Below are 19,361 nucleotides of genomic sequence, written 5' to 3' on the forward strand. Positions count from 1 at the left end.
TAGTCCCATCTACTCAGTAGACTGAGGCAAGAGAATCACTTGAACCTGGGAGGCTGAGTTGCAGTGAGCTGAGACTGTGCCACTGCACTCCAGCCTGGGCAACAGAGTGAGACCCTGTCTAAAAAAACAAAAAAAGTCAACCCTGATATTCATCTCCCTATTTCCCCTGTCCAATTAATCAAAACTTCTCTTGAATCTATTTCTTAAATGCTATTCAAGACTCAAGCTCATTTACTTCTGAGTATCTTCCACTAACACCAATTTTTTTAGTTCAACTGTGATTTTACCTTTTCCCTTAATATCTACAATAGGAACCTAAATCATCTACACACATGTACCCCCTGGCTTTCCTGCAGTCCATTCTCTGCATTCAGCCAGGGCTATGTTTCCATCACGTTGATCAGATATTGGTATTCCCTGAGCAAAACACTTACAGACTTTCCTTTCCTTTTGGAAACATTAAATCACCCCTGCTTACCTTTCATTTCTGCCTTCAACTGGCCCCTCATGCTTACCTGTTTCCCTGCAGCCTCAGGGTATTCTGTTCCTCCCCTACTTTGAATTCCCTTTTTATTAACTTTCACTTATACTTCATACTTCTGCATGCTCAGTCTCTCTCTCTCTCTATTTTTTTCTCTCTGTATATGTGAGTATATAATATGTACACACACAGAGATATATATATGTATGTATATATATATTTTATATATTATATATATATTATATATATATGTACACACACACACACACACACACACAGAGAGAGAGAAAGAAATCTCTCCACAGTAACAAATGTGTGTTTTCTTATAAGGCTATGGATGGCTGCCTATAGTCCCCCTTTATTCTTTAAGCTTGGGCTATGACTATGCCTGGCTTTATTTTTCCCTGGCATTTAGCAAAGTGCTTGAGACCTAGTTAATTTCCAAGAAAAATTTGTTGAAAAAATAACAAATAAGGACTCTTAGCCAACAATAGAGTGATGTATCACTACATTAATTCTACTTTCATGTATATATTTATACTTTTTCAAGATAAATAAAGTATTTTCCCTATAAGGACATGTTTACTAAATGAAAAGAAGTATAGAATTGAATGTACATAAATGCATGTAACAATGGTGTATCAGCACAGAGAAAAATTCTCATTTATTGATAGTTTAAAGCCAAAAGTTTTACAGATTAATTTTCCATGTGAAGCAGTTATATCATTGAGTTGTTGATTTAACATATATTTTCACCTTTAAGTATGTGATTTGGCCTTCAGTTGTCCATAGGAAAGTATATGGGAGAATACTGTGGGATTTTTGGACATACAATCTTTCCTTAGATCTTGAAACCAAGGCTCCACTGAATAGTTAAAATTCTTTGCTTACTGATATATAAGTCAGTGTTACTAATATTTAGAATCCCACATACCATATGACATTTAAAGAAGTGAGGAAAAGAAGCATAAATTTGTCAACTTTCCCATTTACCAACTGATATGGTTTGGTTTTTTCCCCACCCAAATCTCATCTTGAATTGTAGTCCCCATAGTTTTCACATGTCCTGGGAGGGACCCAGTGGAGGTAACTGAATCATGGGGGCGATTACTCCCATGCTACATTCTTGTGAGAGTGAGTCCTCATGAGATCTGATGGTTTTATAAGTGGTTTTCCCCACTTTTGCTTGACACTTCTCATTCCTGCCACCATGTGAAGAGGGATGTGTTTCCTTCCCCTTCTGTTATGATAGTAAGTTTCCTGAGGCCACAGGGGTGAGTCAATTAAACCTCTTGCCTTTATAAATTACCTAGTCTTGGGCAGTTTCTTATAGAAGCACAAGAACAGACTGATACACCAACTATGGACATTAAAAAGGCCCACATTCCTTGTCCAATAACCACATCATCAGCAGAGACAGAATATGTGAACACACACAAAAATCAGGACAGTAGGATAGACGGGGCAATTACATAAATGTAACTTTTTGTTAAACTGTGGTGAATGTTTTTATTTTTATTATTTCACTTTGGCCTGGCAAAACTGCCATCAGGAGACTGGCCTTGTTCCATAATTTTATATTTGGGAATCACTCATTTAATATGAGAAGGACTCTTAGCCCACAGTAGAGTATTGTCTTTTCCCATTCTGAGTGATATTTTTAAAAGCCTCATTTTTTAGATATATGCTCTAAATAATTTTAGTATCAATTGGATAACTGTTTAAAAGTTAGAAGAAAAGTTGAAATTGGCCTGTGTATTGTCAATAGAAAACACAGATAAGGCCACTCATTAATGGAAGAATCAGAACAGTAAATGGTGAATATAACTAAGGCATGCTCTTAAGCAAATTTTCATTATTGAGACTGTTAAAAAAGCAAATAAAGTTTAATTGCCTTGTGATTAAGTAGAATCCTTTTAATGTCTTAGAATTCATCGGTATGTCCCAAGACTCTGGTGTACTTTTAAGCACACAGTGTGCTGCTTAACAAATACCTATTGATCACTGTCAATAAGGAGTAGACACAATTAGAAGCAAAAGAACAGAGCTAAATCAATCCTCTACTGGGTGGGAAAGTTTAACTATGTCACTCCCCAGGTTTGACAGTAATTTTATTTAAAGATTCTTATAAATAACCCAAAAGTGGGAGTACACAGTAAATTATCCAAGCTATTCTAAGCACAGGAATGCTGAATCAGTGGGAGTAAAGTGCAGGAAGAACTCATGGAGCTGTGTAGGGTAAGACAAATAGCAGTTGAGCTCCAGTGTGGGCAAGTGTGAAATAAAGCATTTAAAGAACAACTCCAGATACAGAATAATAGATCATAAGGTATCACTTATGAACCATGATAATTACCTAAGGCAATCTCACTACTAAATATATTTCCAAAGAAAAAGAAATTGGTATGTTTAAAAGACTCCTGCACTCCCATGTTTTTACAGCATTATTCACAATAGACAAGACACGAAATCAACCTACGTGTCCAACAACAGATGAATGGATAAAGAAAATGGGGTACATAAACACAATGGAATACTATTCAACCTTTAAAAAGAAAAAAAAAATCTTGTCATTTACAACAATATAGATAAACCTGAAGAACATCACTTTAAGTGAAATAAGCCTGGCACAGAAAGACAAATACCTCATGATCTCACTTTATGCATATGTGAAATCAGAAAAAGTTGAACTCGTAGAAGTAGAGAGTGGAATGGTGGTTATCAGAAGCTAGGACAGAAAGAAGCGGTCTGTGCAATACTGATCAAAGGATATACAGCTTCTATTGAGATAAAAGGAGTAAATTGAAGAAATCGCCGGGCAGAGTGGCTCACACCTGTAATCCCAGCACTTTGGGAGGCAGAGGTGGGTGGATTGCTTTAGGTCAGGAGTTGGAAACTAGCCTGACCAACAAGGTGAAAGAGAAACCCTGTCTCTACTAAAAATACAAAAATTAGCAGGACATGGTGGCACATGCCTATAATCCCAGCTTCTTGGAGGCTGAGGCAGGAGAATCTCTTGGACCCAGGAGGCGGAGGTTGCAGTAAGCCATGATTGTGCCACTGCAATCTCTAGCCTGGGCAGCAGAGTGAGGCTAAGTCTCAAAAATTAAAAAAAAATAAGAGAAGAGAGATCCAAGATGGCTGATAACTAGCAGCTCGGGATTGTAGCTCCCAGAGAAAATGTACAGAATGAGAGGACGCCACACTTTCAGACAAGTCTTTATTACCCACGGACCAGAAGATTCCCAGTGGAGGATCCCACGGGTCACCAGCACGACTCTTGTGGCTGGCGTCATGGTTTTCCCGGCGCCCTGGCATGGCGGTTCTTGGTGTAGAGTAAATGGGACAGATCATTGTTTGGAGCTCTGGGAAGGCAGAGTCGCCCATTTACCTGACTGAAGAAGGGACTCAAGAGAGAAGCCAGACTGGAGATTCCTGGGCAGAAAAGCACCACGAATCTTGATGCCACTGTTTTGGTTGGCGCAGTGGGTTGCTCAGATTTCAGCGCTGGGAATCAACAAGTTGGACGTCCACTCAGAGACCTAATTTGAAAGTAGGCAATTACAAAGACAACTGGTGGATGAACTCACAATGAAGGGAAGAAATCAGCATAAAAAGGCTGAGAATACCCAAGATCAGAATGCCTCTCCTTCTACAGGTAATCACAGTTCCTCATCAACAAGAGAACAAGGCCTGATGGAGAACGAGTGCATTCCCATAACAGATTTAGGCTTCAGAAAGTGTATAATAAGGAACTTTAGTGAGCTAAAAGAACATGTTCTAGCCCAATGTAAAGAAACTAAGAACCTTGAAAAAAGGTTTGAAGAAATCCTAACGAGAATAGACAATTTAGAGAGGAATATAAGTGAATTAATGGAACTGAAGAATACAATATGAGAACTCCACGAAGTATGCACAAGTTTTAACAGTCGAATTGATCAAGCAGAAGAAAGGATATCAGAGGTGGAAGACCAACTTAATGAAATGAGAAGACAAGATTAGAGAAGACATAGTAAAAAGGAATGTGCAAAGTCTCCAAGAAATATGCGACTATGTGAAAAGACCTAATTTACGATTGATAGGTATACCTGAATGTCATGAAGAGAATGAATCCAAGTTGGAAAATATTCTTCAGGATATTATTCAGGAAAACTTTCCTAATCTAGTAAGGCAGGACAATACTCAACTCCAGCTAATCCAGAGAACACCACAAAGATATTCCTCAAGTAGAGCAACTCCAAGACACATAATCGCTAGATTCACTAGGGTTGAAATAAAGGAGAAAATTCTAAGGGCAGCTAGAGAGAAAGGTCACATTACCCATAAAGGAAGCCTATCAGACTCACAGCAGACCTCTCACCAGAAATCCTACAAACTAGACGAGAGTGGGGGTCAATATTCAATATACTCAAAGAAAAGAATTTTCAACCCAGAATCTCATATCCCGCCAAACTAAGCTTTATAAGCAAAGGAAAAATAAAATTTTTCACAAACAAGCAAGCACTCAGAGATTTCATCACCACCAGGCCTGCTTTACAAGAGCTTCTGAAAGAAGCACTACAAACAGAAAGGAACAACCAGTATCAGTCATCCCAAAAACTTACCAAAACATAAAGAGTATCTCTATAATGAAGAATCTACATCAACTAATGGGCAAAATATCCAGCTAGCATTAAATGATAATATTGAACTCACAAATATTAATGTTAATTCTAAATTGAAATGGATTAAATGCCCCAATCAAAGACACTGACAGGTAAATTGAATTAATGGGCAAAATATCCAGCTAGCATTAAATGATAATATTGAACTCACAAATATTAATGTTAATTCTAAATTGAAATGGATTAAATGCCCCAATCAAAGACACTGACAGGTAAATTGAATATAAAGTCAAAACCCATCGGTACGCTGTATCCAAATCTATTTTCACAAGCAACGATATACAAAGACTCAAAACAAAGGGATGGAGGAAGATTCACCAATTAAATGGAGAGCAAAAAAAAAAAAAGAAAGAAAAAAAACAGGAGTTGTAACTTTTGTCTCTCACAAAATAGATTTTAATAGTAACAAAGACTAAAAGAAACAAAGAAGAACATTATATAATGGTAAAAGGATCAATGCAACAACAGGAGTTAATCATTATAAATAAATATGCACCCAATACAGGAGCACCCAGATACATAAGACAAGTTCTTAATGACTTATAAAGAGACCTGGACTCCCGAACAATAATAGCGGGAGATTTTGACACCACATTGTTAATATTTGACGGATCAGCAACATCGAAAATTAATAGGGACATCTATGATTTGAACTTAGACCTGGAATAAATAAACTTAGTGAATATTTATAGAATTCACCACCCCAGGTCCACAGAACATACATTTTTCTCAGTATCACATTACACCTATTTTGAAAGTGACCACATAATTGGAAAATCGGAAGTAAATCACTCTTCAGTATTTGCATAGCATTTCACAGACTTAAATGAAATATTGGTTGGCTGTTTGTTTTTTTCTTCCCTCATTCCTTCCTGTCTCTGTTGTTAAGCACAATTATCTGCATAAAAGAGGTTTTAATACCTATTTTTAGATTGCATTCCAGCCCGGACAATAGAGCAAGAATCCTGTTCTCTCTCCCCCTTTTTCTTTCTCTTTCTTTCAAAAAAAAAAAAAAAAATTAAAAAAAAATAATTTTTTTGTAAAACATGGTAACTAGAGTTAATAATAATACATTGGTCCGAGGATCCGGCAAGATGGCAGAGGTAGAGCAGAAGAAGAAGCGGACCTTCCGCAAGTTCACCTACCGCGGCGTGGACCTGGACCAGCTGCTGGACATGTCCTACGAGCAGCTGATGCAGCTGTACAGTGCGCGCCAGCGGCGGCGGCTGAACCGGGGCCTTCGGCGGAAGCAGCACTCGCTGCTGAAGCGCCTGCGCAAGGCCAAGAAGGAGGCGCCGCCCATGGAGAAGCCGGAAGTGGTGAAGACGCACCTGTGGGACATGATCATCCTGCCCGAGATGGTGGGCAGCATGGTGGGCATCTACAGGCAAGACTTTCAACCAAGTGGAGATCAAGCCAGAGATGATCGGCCACTACCTGGGCGAGTTCTCCATCACCTACAAGCCCGTGAAGCACGGCCGGCCGGGCATCGGGGCCACTCACTCCTCCCGCTTCATCCCCCTTAAGTAGTGGCACTGCTAATAAAGACACAGATCTCCAAAAAAAAAAAAAAAAGAAAGAAAGAAAGAAAAAAAAGAAATAATAATACATTGTATTCTTGAAAGATGCAAGAGTGGATCTTGTTGTCACCACAAAAATAACAATGTGAAGTGATGCATATGTTAATTAGCTGGCTTTAATGTACACATACTTTAAAACACAATGTTGTGCACAATAAATACATATAATTTTACCTGTCAATTAAAATGATCTTATATTCCATACAATTATTTAAACACTAAGTAACCTCTTGACCTTTTAAGATTGGCGGGTGGATCACAAGGTCAAGAGATCGAGACCATCCTGGTCAACACGGTGAAACCCCGTCTCTACTAAAAATACAAAAAGTTAGCTGGGCATGGTGGCGCGTGCCTGTAATCCCAGCTACTCAGGAGGCTGAGGCAGGAGAATTGCCTGAACTCAGGAGGCGGAGGTTGCAGTTAGCTGAGATCGCGCCACTGCACTCCAGCCTGGGTAACAAGAGCGAAACTCCGTCTCAAAAAAAAAAAAAAAAAAAAAAGGATTGGCATCTTTCTTATTCCATTCTGGCTGTTATAATAACACATTTTAGGCTGCATGTGATGATTAATTTTAGAATTAACTTGACTAGATTAAGAGATACCTAGATAGCTGGCAAAGCATTGTTTTGAGGTATATCTGAGAAAGTCTTTCCAGAGGATATTGTCATGTAAGTTGGGGGACTGAGTTGGGGAAGATCTGCTCTCAGTGGGGGCAGGCACCATCCAATCAGATGGGGGCCCATGTAAAACAAAAAGGCAGAGAAAAAGCCAATTTACTCTATTTTTTGGATCCGGGCCTTTTCTTTCTCCAGCCATTGAACATCAGAACTCTAGGTTTTCTGGCCTTTGGATTCTGGAACTTGCATGAGCAGCCCTCCAGCATCTCAGGTCTTCTGCCTAGGACTGAGGGTTGCAACATTGGCTTCCCTGGTTCTTTGGCTTGAAGACAGCCATAGTGAGACTTCTTAGCCTCCACAGTTGCATGAGCCAATTCCCCTAATAAATCTTCTGTATCTCTATCTATGCATGCTTTTGATTTTGTCTTTCTATAGAACCCTGACTAATATAGAAATACATTTCTATAAATAAGAGACTTTTTTTTTTTGCTCACTGTTCTGGAAGCTGGAAAGTACAAAATCAAGGAAGGGTGAGCAAGCTCCTAAAGTCTCTGTTACAAGTGCACTAATCCTATTCATGAGGGCTCCATGCTCATAACCTAATCACATCCCAAAATATTTAACTTCTTAATACTGTCAAATTCAGGATGAGGTTTCAAAATAAAATTTTGGGAGAACACAAACATTCAGATCATAGAATTCTGTCCCTGGCTCCCCAAAATTCTCACATGCAAAATATATTCACTCCACTCCAATAGATCCAAATGTCATAACTCATTCCAGCATCAACTCAAAAGTCTAAAGTCCAGAGTCTCATCTAAATATCTAAATCAGATATAAATGATACTCATGGTATGATTTATCTGAGGCCAATTGCTTTCTAGCTGGGAACATGTGAAATCAAATAACTTAGGTGCTTCCAAAATACAATGATGGGGAAGGCAGAGGGTAGATATTTCTCAACTCTAAAAGGTAGAAATCAGAAGTAAGAAATGTGTGGTAATTGGTATCAAGTAAGTTCAAAACCCAACAGGGCAGACAACACTATATCTTAAAGCATGAGAATAATCTTTGACTCAACATCTTGCCTTCAGGATACACTGGGTTGTGTCCCCAAAGCTCCACATAGCCCTGCCCCTGTGGCTTTCCTGAGTGCAACCCATGCAGCGGCTCTCATGGCTTAAGCATGAATTTCTGTGGCTCCCTCAGGATCCCTCACCTCTTGATGCTGTTACACTGTGGATTAGCTTTCAATATATTAATTTAGGCAACACAAACATTCAGACCAAAGCCGCAGTTAAGATTATTTCAATTAATTGTGGGAGATGCATTTTTTGGCAAATTTTATGTGGTATATACCTTAAAAATATACTGTTTATTAAACTTTAGAAAAGCAGTTTTCTTTGATTCATTCAATTTAGGAGAAGGTCTGCATTAGCAAAAGCCAGCCATCAACATATGGCAAACAACATTCTCACTACTGAATTCCAATTACACAGCTAAAGAGATAGAGAGGCTAAAAGATAAATATACATTTAAGTATATATACATGTATATATATATTTAGAGAGCTAGAGACAGGTAAAGAGATTACAGACACATATGTGCGTATATGTATGTATGTGTGTATAGATACAAGCATATGCAAACACCCAAACACATGTATACCCCCAAGAAAGCTTTGGTAAGAAGTATTGAAAGAGTCAGAGTCCTGTTTCAGTCTAGCTGAAACAGATATGTAAACAAGAGATATGTAAACAGGATAAAGCAAGACTTCTCATTTCAATACTTCTTACTAAGACATTATTTGCTTTGCTCTTGGGAGTATACTTTACAAACAAAGCATTCTCCAAAGTGTCTCTTTGTTTGATTCCCTGGAGGTTTTCGCATCTTCTGCCAGTGAAAAGATGATAGCTAGGCAAGAGCTGTGCCTTTCCTCTCGAAATGGAAGAAGGGCAATTGTGAAAGACAAGGCAGCAAACGACAATCTACAGCTTTTAGACAGTTTTAGGATATGCTAGTTATAAGAATAGTACCTGTGGGTCTGGAAATCAAATTTCTTAAAACTCTAGATGCACTTATAACCCCACACCTTCTTACTGTACCAACAGATAAAAACATTCAGTTGTTTGAAGGATGCTGCCCTGAAGAAGAACTTGAACAGAACTGCCCATTTATTTCCTTAAAAATGAAAATAGGAGAGAATAGATGAACAGAAAGTTATGAGGGCAGTATAAGGAAACTATGATGTGCAAGGAGGCCATAATATTATATTTTGAGGAAAAAAAGTGAGAAAGATCAAACCTTATTAACAATAACACTTGAAAATTAAAACAGATTGCCAAACTTATCTTCCATCTCAATCTTGCACCAAAGTTAACAAATCTAAAAATGCCTATATCTTTAAAAGTCAAACACTATACTTATAAAGTATGCCTACTATGAAGTAGAATGTGTAGTAAAGTGAGATAATATACTTATTAGGTAACGTTCTGATATGTTTACCTATACATTTTCCATTCTTCACTGCCATAAGGCCTTAGGCCATTTTACCACCAATTAAGGGAAGCCATAGCAGACACTGAAAAACAAAAACAGGAGGATGTTTTGGCCTTTGAGTTTTCAAATGCTGAAGTCCTAATGCAAACGACAGGAGTGGAAGGAAAATGCACAAGCCACTGGGATGCTACAGAATGAGTAGATAAGCCTCTCTCTACCCATCTTGGAGCTGCACATGAGAAGCATCAAAGAGAAGAGCAGAAGAATTAAGTAAGTTTATAAATAGGTCTCTGATGGCTTTCTGTCTTCCATTTTAACCGTCTGAGCTTCATACAAAGAGGAACAATAGAATCTCTAGACAAGTTTTGGGATTCGAGAGCAGAGGATATCTGAGCCCACAAGAACCATGCAGTTCTAGAGTTCCCAGCATGTAAGTTCCTGTAGCAATAAAGTAGACAAAATTGTCCTCTGATTCCAGATGTGAGGGTTCCCTACTGAGTTTCCCACAGTGACAAAATTAAGATACTATCCAAAAGATTCCTACGGCGATCTTAGAGCTGTAGAGAGTGACTTCAGGGTTAGGATGCTGAACAGACAAAGTGATATGTGTAAACTGTTCTTATCAGATCCCTGATTGGAAAAAAAAATGTTTTCCATATGTCAGAGCAGAATAGCTCTTGCTGAATAGGAACCAGGAAAAAAAAAGAAGCTATAAAAGATACCAAAACAGGCCAATAGTCATCAAGAACCCAGCCACCTTTCATAGGCTTTGGTGTGAGTCAGAAACTTACATGCAACTTTGGAAACAAAGGGAGAATGTAGTAACCCTTAATCTGTTAAAAAAAAAAAAAAAAAAACTAATGGATTGAGTTTATTAACAAATGGCTAATTTTCTTTTACCAACAGTCTTAAAAGAGCTGGTGGCAGAAATTAATTAGAGTTATGCAAAAAAGTTACATATTTTGCACACCACAATTGATACATCTTAATAACCATTCATACATAAAATTAACATAATAACTGTAATTTATTGAGCACTTACTCTCCAGGTTTGGTGCTCAGTACTTTGCATGCATTATTTTATCTTCAAAACAACCCCATAATTTAGAAATTGTTTTACAGCATTTCCATTTTAAAAGTCAATAAAGCATAGTGATTTGTCCAAGGTTACCAAGCCAATAGGTGGTAAAATCAGAAATAAAATTCAAATATATTTACAATTATCCTACCCCTAGAAATTATACCATATAACTATGAGCATAAGGAGGGATAGTGATGTTGGTGAGTGAATACATAAACTTATAGCTATATTGAAGGTTGTATTTCCACCCCCTACATTAAAGGACCTAATCATCCAGTTTCAGGAATTCTCAGTGATCACTATTGGTATCTTGAGTCAAATAATTTTTTGTTCTCAATTGTTTGGCCTATGCATTGTAGGATGTTTAGCAACGTGCCTAGCCTCCCTCTGCCCACTAGATGCCAGTAGAACTCCCATCCCAACTTGTGATGACAAAAATACCTCTATTCATTGCCAAATTGTCCCTGGGGGCAAAAGAGCCCCTGGTTGAGAAGCACTAGATTACATTTAGAATGACTGAGTGGCCACTCAAAGGACCTTTTCCTTTACCAACTGTCCTGATTCTAGTTTTGAGATTTGTTGTGATCTCATAACTGATGTTGAAGACTTGAATCAAACTAATTAGAAGAATTGAAGCTGTGTCTACAATTCATGAAAAGAAATTGCATCATGAGACATATTTTAAAGTTTCATTACTCAGCCATTCCCTAAACAAATTCCTGTATTGCTCAGCTAAACATTCTTAGGTCAATTATTCCATCTGTGCATATTCTTTCATTTCTTACATGAAGATCACATTATCCAATTTATATAATATTGAAGGATTGTGTTAAGGAAAAAACTTTTCTTCCCAGGTTCACGAGGGGCGTGGTTTCAAAGTCAGGAGCTTCCCAGTACCAGGCCTCCATCCACACCCCCATCTGGGAATGTAAAGTTATTTGTCTAACTTTGTGGGGGCGGGGGTTGGTGGAAAATCCAGGTAAGTTTCTTTGTTGAAGAAGCCCAAGGAAATCTCTGAGGAGGGGGCTCTGTTGTAGACCAAGTAGCCAATCAGGTATCAAAGTCAAAGATCAATCACTCCAGTGGAATTTTGAAAGAACTCCTCTCATTGGACAAGAACAAGAATGGGGCGGGAATAACTCCAGGGTTAACTGCCCCCTACCCTCTGCTCCTTACCTATCTGGATATTCCCTCAGGATTCCCCTCCTACGACAGCATGGGAGCTTGCTTTCTCTTTCTCTCTCTCGCTTGCTTTCTCTTTCTCTCTCTCTCTCTCTCTCTCTCTCTCTCGCTCTCTCTCTCTCTCTCTGCCTAATAAATTACTCTCTGCTAAACTCTTTGAGTCTGAGATATTTATTCGAAGAGTAAGCTCATTGTGCCTCCAGGGTCCCTTTCCCCATTCTTGGGGTAAGAGCCACCAAGGACCTTGGAATTGGATCAGGGAGGGAGCTGAGTATGCAGCCTGGCCGTGGTTACAATATGATTATAAAAATAAAATTAAACAATAAAGCCAAAATTTTTTTAAAGGGTATGCAAAGTCAAACCAAAATGGGCTAGTGGTGACCAAGAACCCAGCTACCTTTCATAGGCTTTGATGTGAGTAACATGAATACATGCGATTTTGGAAATAAAGAGTGAATATAATACCTCTTAATCTGTTAAGAAACTACAACACACAGAACAGCCCAAAACATGGCTCAATTAAAGATGTTAATAGTGGCAAGGCTGAGACTATCTAAAACTGGATGACTAGGTCCTCTAAGGTAAGAGGTGAACAAAAAACCTTTATATAGCTTCAGTTATATATTCATTCACCAATATCATTATCACTCCTTACATTCATGAAATACTCCTGCAAATCCAGGACACTAAAACTACTTTTACTTAGACCATACTGCAAGGGAAAAAAATATTAAGGATTAATGCTATAATCAGAGAATTATTGATTCACTTATTCATTCAGTTTTAATTCATTTATTTCATTCACATGAGCATCCATCCCTAGATAATTTTGACTCTCCATTTATGTAGAAATATATATTAATAGGAGAGATATTGATAAGTTCAAACAAAGTAGAGTGTTGTAAGAAAACATATTAAAAGTGGTACCAAAATTAATTATCTGTTTATGAAACATCCTGCATATTCTTATAGGACTGTGAGAAAGAATGTCCAAAGCAATAACTAAATCATTAATCGACTGTACACAATCGAGTAAAGTCTAGTATATAACCTATGGTGAGGTTACAATACTAAACATGACATATACCCCGAACTTCTAGCAATGTTAAACTAATGATGGCTACAATTCTAAATATAGAAAGTCATCTTTCTTTGAAGAGCAATGCTAATATTGTTTGATAATAATACAAGTTTAATTACATTAATTTATATATATTTTATAGTAGTATATAATTAATATAATTTATTTTATGTGATTTATATAATACCATAATTTTAAATAAAAATTAGAAGTCAGAGCATGATGTTAGGAGAAAGTAAATTTTAGACCAATGGAAAAGGGATTAATATATTATGGAATCCATTATCATCAGAAATAACATGCATATAAACAAATAAACAGATTCTAGAAAGCTTTAGATGATTTAAATGGGTGACAACTCACAATATATAATCTTTGGTAATGAAATATATTAAAATAAAGAAAAAGGAAATAAAGACATAACCAATACAATAATTTCTGCTACTAGTCCTATAATGATAAGTAATGATCACATATTTTCTGTATGTAACATCTAAAACTAAAAGGCAATATTTTATTGGAATAGACAAATCTTTCTGTCAACTCTTTCTCTAAACAACTAAAATAAAAAAGAAGTATAAGGAGACAGATTTAGTATAACCCACAGTTCATTCTGAGTACGTCTACAATAAGAAATCTTTTTTATCACCTGAACATCTGTATAATATATATAAACAAAAATATTAATATAAATAACTTATCTACAATAACTCTTATGTGTCTGGTTTGTAGGATGAGAAAAAAAAGTATGCTTATCTGTTTTGGCAGTGATCTGATTAACAAGAACCCATGGTATAGTGAATTTGCTAAGAGTAGCCCTTTTAATTAAGATGACCTTTCAGTATTGGCCTGTTACATTTCTAGTTGGCTAAATATGATATTTGTGAATTTTTGATTAAGCAAGATGTTTAGTATAAAGGAATCAGAAATATCATTGATATTTTTAAGCAGGAAAATGTGAGCTTATTAAATATACCATTATGAGCAGGAAAGCATGAGAAATTTTAAATATGCTTTGCATTTCACAATAGCTTCATATTATACAGAGATTCAACCATCTAATGAACTGTATTTGTTGACTCAGGCAAGAAAACAAGGTAATTGCATTATCTCAACCCCACTGACTTCTTAAGCCATAGTTTTAGAGCTATTACACCCTATATTTGAAATGAAATATATTAAAAATAACCAAGTTGCTTTGAGGAAATTGGGCATAACCTTTTCGTATAAAAGAATGAAAACTCATTGAATTGGAATAAAAGTATACTTCTAGTAGGAACATTTAACTCACTAGATAAATGTAAAACATTAATTTACTCTGCAAAAGTTAACAAAGTGATTAAAAATAACATAAAAAGTACATTCCAGAAATTAATCGAATCATATTTGATAGAAAACCTAAGGCCAGAATGTTTAAGGACTATCCATTTTAGGGTTTTTGTGTTTCTATGGGCTAAGATTACATCCATTCTTTTTTGAATGTTTTTCTCTCCTGAATAATGAAAATAAAGAAAGAAATATTTGCTGAGTATTTATAATATACCATTTTTCTCTTAGTTTTGTCCATGTGGGGGTGAGGAGGAATGAGTAGGGATGAATATCAACAATTAGCACTATACTTTGTAAGTATAGCCTTTCTATACGTATCTATCACAAGATTATCATGACCTTATTATAGAGATTTAAACTGTAACTGACATTACAATTACTCTGTAAATGGCATTTGTACTATATTTCTTTAGATTAAGGACGCTATATTACAGAATTGTAGTAAATATATTCTTATTTCAGAACCTGTAAAATGTTATAAACAAAGTATATGGAAAATATATACAAACCACATTGACAAACTATGAAATATATAAAATTTATATGTTTCTGTAAAGCAGTAATCAGGGTATAGCTCTGAATTAAATTGTCAAAAATAATCTTGACATAGATTTTATAATACAGAAATTAATAGAGTAGTAACATGGATTTAAAACTTTTTTTAATATATTTGGAAAATCATATTTTGTGAGGATGGTGGAAATAATAAAATAATAGTGTGTCTCAAATAGGTTGAATCTAAAAGCTACATTTTCACTCTTGATAATGATAATTTAAAAAATGTAAATTTAAAAATTCTTCTCAGAAAATAAGCCAGTTATCAGCATAGGTATATGCAAATACATATCCAACTGTGAACCCATTAAGTAAAAAACACTGCTTCATTTTAGGAAATATGGAAAATTTTTCCAAATAAAACCCATTTCTAGTGTGAATACAATTTCAAAACTTTCTGAAAAGCATCAAATATGTAGACTTTGTTATGGGGGCATACTGCAATAGAACTATACTTAACAACAAAGGTAAACCAACCTATCCTGCCAATTAGAATTTAAAGAATATTCCCACAAGTTACTCAAGATAAAGATTAAGGCAAAATGTTTCTTGTAGGCTCTTTAGAAAGTAAGGAGCTAAGACAGAGCAGTGTAAAGCTCAGAATCCTCAGATTCAGCCTGAAGTGATGTGAAGCTAAAGACTTTCAAGCCTAAGATTCTGCACCTATAAAAGAGGACTAAAACCAGAAGCAAATAAATTAAATTAAATTAAATAATTTCCCACGTACAGCTCCTAGAAGTCCTATTTCAAATGATTTATAATACTAAATTTTCATATTTTTCTTCTTCTCTCCTTTCTTTTTTCTTTCCTTAACTTTCTCTTCCTTCTTCTATCCTATTTTCATTTTATGACATAAAGCTGGCTGGGCACAGTGGCTCACATGTGTATCTCAGCACTTTGGGAGGCCTAGGTGGGTGGATCACGAGGTCCGGAGATCAAGACTATCCTGCTCAACATGATGAAAACCCGTCTCTACTAAAAACATAAAAAATTATCTGGACGTGGTGGTGCACACCTGTAGTCCCAGCTACTTAGGAAGCTGAGGCAGGACAATTTCTTGAACCTGGGAGGCAGAGGTTGTAGTGAGCCAAGATCATGTCACTGCACTCCAGTCTTGCAACAGAGTGAGAAGTCTCCGTCTCAAAAAATATGTACGGGCAAAATGTCAAATAGGTACATATTCATAGCTTTACTAAAAAAGTCAAATAGGTACATATTCATAGCTTTACTTTTTTTTCTCTAACAAGAAAAGCTGAAACCATTAACTCCGCCAGAAACTTAGAAAAAAAATAACAATTTTTGAGGAAGTATCCGTAAAAAAAAATCTACTGCGAAAACATTATTGCAAAGATTCCTATTTTCCCTATTTTATTCATCTCTAAGTTTAATGCAATTAGAGTTCAAATAGGGTAATATTTGTAATTTAACAGTGTTAATGTGTTGAGAAACATATGAACTTTTTTGAAACAGCAAAATAGTAATTATTATAGGTGACCGTACTATACTGTGTCTATCTGGAAGCCAATATTGTGCCATTTTTCAAAAATTATCTCATTTAATCCTCAGAACAAAACTATGTAAAAGGCAATATCATACTATCATTTTACAGGTGAAGTAATTGAGACAGAGAAAATTGAAACATTGTTTTAAATGTCACAGCTAGTGCAAAATAGACCAAGCAGGAAGACCCCGGAGACCGTACCTTAAAGATTATATTGTACACCTAAATTTGCAAAGTGATATCTGTCCTATCAATAATGAAAGTTATTCTGCAGGACAGTAATTGAAGTAATATAGCACTGGCAAAGAAAAGATAGGTGAAATTGAGTAACCTACAAATAGGGCAAAGAATGTATTAAAAACCGTATGTGAGAGATACCACCACATAGGAGTACAATTTACCAGGAGCAAAAACCAGGAAGATATATATTTTCTAGTGTTTGTAAAAAATTAAATGTTTGCAGAGAAAATAATTTTATTGTGAACATAGATCTTTTAGAATGTTAATGTCAAATAAATGAAAACTCGGTAGCTTCTGACTTGAAGTTTATAAATCAGCACCGATTCTGTAGCAATGAATTAATTAATGGATACTAAAGTGATTCTTACAAAGGCAGTGCAAGTACAATTTATGCTTGATATTGATGATGTTTTATATTACATATTATTTTCTAGACACTAAACTGTGCCTATAAAGAAATTTCCTTTACATAAGTGTGATCTAAAAAATTTCAGATGCCTTATGAAAATTTAGATACATTTACTTCCCCAGCCATATATATTTGATTTTGCAGGAATGAGTGTAATATTTTAATAGAACAGTCTTGATTGGTCATTTCACCTATAAATTAAGAAGTACTCTCCAAAATCCAATGAAGAAATCCTGTCACTGTGTAATTGTACATGTAGGAGCTATTTACATTATTTATTCTTACAAAAAATCATTCTCACAATGAACTAAATCTGCTGAAATAGTCTGTCAAAAGAATTTGATTTTGTTAATAAATGTGCATACTTTAATAAATTTGTAAAAAGTCTGTATAGTGCCAAAACATTCCTATTACACCTTGAATTGAAGATGATCGGGTATAATTTCTTCAAACTAAATTCATAGAACTAAAAATATACATCATTATTAATAATCCACTAGAATGAATGCTCAGGAGATCAAAGACTGCTTTCTTAAATATTTAAATGTTTTTAATTATGTATACTGGGTGCCTAGAACAGTAACTCATCCTATGAAGATGCTCAAAAAAATACTTGTCAAACAAATAAATTACATAAAATAGCTAATATTTATTGGATACTTACTATTTTCCAGGTATTGTAATAAGCACTTTTAGTATATGTCCTTATTTAATACTTATAGTCCCTAATAAGTTTATAAATTTGCTGTTCAATATTTACAGAAGAGGACTTACATGTCAATTCTTTTACTAATTATTTCATTTTGGGAAAGTTGATGAATCTCTTTCTGAGTCTCCCTGTCGTCTTCTGTAAAATGGGAGACTATAAGCTTATATGGCCTGAGTTGTGAGAAATAATGACTAAAGAACTTAACACTGGAAAGATGTATCAACATTCTATAGTTGATTATAGAATCACTAAATATCTTATTTCAATGGACCATAAAGGCATGTTTTTTCTTATCTTATAGTTATAGTCAAATCAAAGAGAAGACACAGTTTTCCTTGCTTGAATATGTATAAACTTGTTATTTCTGCTGTCTTAGCTTCATAATGTGACTTCATGTTGTTTTAGTCAATAAACTGTTTAAGGACCATTTAAGGTAGATGTATGAGCCCTGGTTATGGTCAAAAGACTTCTTTTGAGTTTTCTGCTAAATATAAATAAGTATCTGCAAGAAAACTTGCAGAGTAGATGCCATCAGCTTAGAAAAACAGAAAAAGACAATACAAGCAATGAAGCAAACAAAGCAGAGACAGAAGTGGAGTATTCTCTTCAGAAATTCTTTAATATCAATGTTTTTACTGTCCTGGAGAACAGTATAATGGAAAAAGACATGGTCACAGAGGCTTCTGGGTTGGAATCTAGTACAGAGTAGGATGCTAAATGCGAAGGGGTTTTAAAAGTAGCTTAACGGATTTATTTCACCTGTGTTTTCTTTTCTCAATGTACATAGCAATGTATGGATGAATGTAAAAACATGATGTTATTGGTGAAATCTACAACATCCTAACTGACGGGAAAGCATCATGTATTTTCATTGGCAGTCTTTTTCTCTCTAAGGAGTATACCGAAGGGTAGTGAGTCTTAAAATTCATGGCATTTCAGATTTCCTAAAATGTAGTAGTTCATATATTTTGGATAAAAGGAAGAATAAATTTTATATAGTGTAATTCAAAACTTATCTTCTTTTCCAAAACAAGAATTTATGATTTATACCACCTACCAAGTGGTGTGGTGATTACATTATCACATTCTACATGGCTTCCCTCAAAGTTGCATGTGTAGCAAGCTCTTCTATCAACATTGGCTGAAGACATAAACAAAGCCTTAGTATGTGTTAAAGTTTTTTAAGTCCCACATATCAAACATACATTATTGGTAAAGCAACCATTTGTTGGTACTGTCTGTGTTTCAGACCCTGTGAAAAACTGAGCATTCAATGGTGCGCAACGAAAGCTACTTTTCTGGCTGGGAGCACTTGGTGTTCAATGCCATGTAGCGAAGAACGACACCGTATTTTGAGATTATATTAGTTGAAATATATTCTTGAAGTGACAGTTGGAAGGAAGTCTAATTGAGCCAAAGATTGTAACTCCAAT

At 35.6% G+C, this 19,361-nt stretch overlaps 1 protein-coding gene and 1 pseudogene across 4 annotated transcripts in view; one reads left to right on the forward strand and one right to left on the reverse strand.

Annotated features, from left to right (window-relative positions):
- The window catches only part of LRRTM4 (leucine rich repeat transmembrane neuronal 4), a 764,460-nt gene that overhangs the window by 656,231 nt on the left and 88,868 nt on the right, over window positions 1-19,361 (reverse strand). The window lies entirely within an intron of this gene.
- LOC110568312 (small ribosomal subunit protein uS19-like) lies at window positions 6,229-6,710 on the forward strand (annotated as a pseudogene).

This window comes from Aotus nancymaae, unplaced genomic scaffold, assembly GCF_030222135.1.
Source record: "Aotus nancymaae isolate 86718 unplaced genomic scaffold, 86718_ANA_hifiasm-v0.15.2.pri h1tg000017l, whole genome shotgun sequence".
In the NCBI taxonomy this organism is placed as follows: Eukaryota; Metazoa; Chordata; class Mammalia; order Primates; family Aotidae; genus Aotus; species Aotus nancymaae.